Source organism: Notolepis coatsorum (genome assembly GCF_963971535.1).
Source record: "Notolepis coatsorum genome assembly, chromosome: 18".
In the NCBI taxonomy this organism is placed as follows: domain Eukaryota; kingdom Metazoa; phylum Chordata; class Actinopteri; order Aulopiformes; family Paralepididae; genus Notolepis; species Notolepis coatsorum.
The window spans coordinates 72,263,187-72,264,130 of record NC_140182.1 but is presented as its reverse complement, the minus strand read 5'-3'; positions in this window follow the sequence as shown (position 1 = coordinate 72,264,130).

Below are 944 nucleotides of genomic sequence, written 5' to 3'. Positions count from 1 at the left end.
TGTTGCCATGGAGACCCGGTAGAAGTCTTGTCTGCTACTTCTGAAGCAATCAAAATGAGACAGCTGTGGTTTGGAGTTTGACAGAGACATGGATCAAATAATCACAGTAGACAACATCTATAATATCTACTGCTGCTGGAGCGTAGCTTTGTCAGGACAGGAGCCTCGGCCGATGGAGAGAGCTCTGTTCCTTTGAAGCAGCAAAGGAACAGAGGACAGCTTTTTACAGGATGGGGGTGTCTTCAAATAAGTGTCTTTGGTGCAGCAATATACCGAACAAACCATTCTCAACGTGGCATAAAAATCGTCAGTGTACGAATTTTAAGCACATTCATTCAAAATCCAACCTCTTTCACAATACTGTACGTTTTCAACAGGACGATCGGTCGGTCGGTCGGTATGCCCTTGTATTTATCTTCAGTATTTCTTACATTATCAGTGTGAAGAAACTTGGGAAGGCCTATAACGATTCAATACAGTTCCCTTTTGATAATACAAAAAGTAGGGACGAAGTGGAGAAAAATAAAGTATGCATCAAAGAGTTGCTTGAAAAATGCAAAAACATAGAAACATAGAACTCAGTCTCATTCCTCTGTCTTCAGAAGTACACAACAACCCCCACATCCCTGCCACAGATAAGAAAAGGCATAAAACACAATACTGTAAAAGAGAACGTTTTTGGATGTAATTCAACCTTTTCTGGTGTAGAACTCATTTTGGTCACTTTCAGAAGTTTTTGGTGCTATTCAGAACACTTAACCTCTTCCACCCATGCGGTCCGTCGGCGGACTGCAAATAACATCATAAATCATAAATCAATATCCCCAGAATGTTCTACAAAAGTATCGTTTTTTTTGTCAAACGTATTCAAGTATAAACATCATAACCATGTCACAACAGCATTTATAATGTATATTATCATCAATATGTTAGTTTAGGAATAG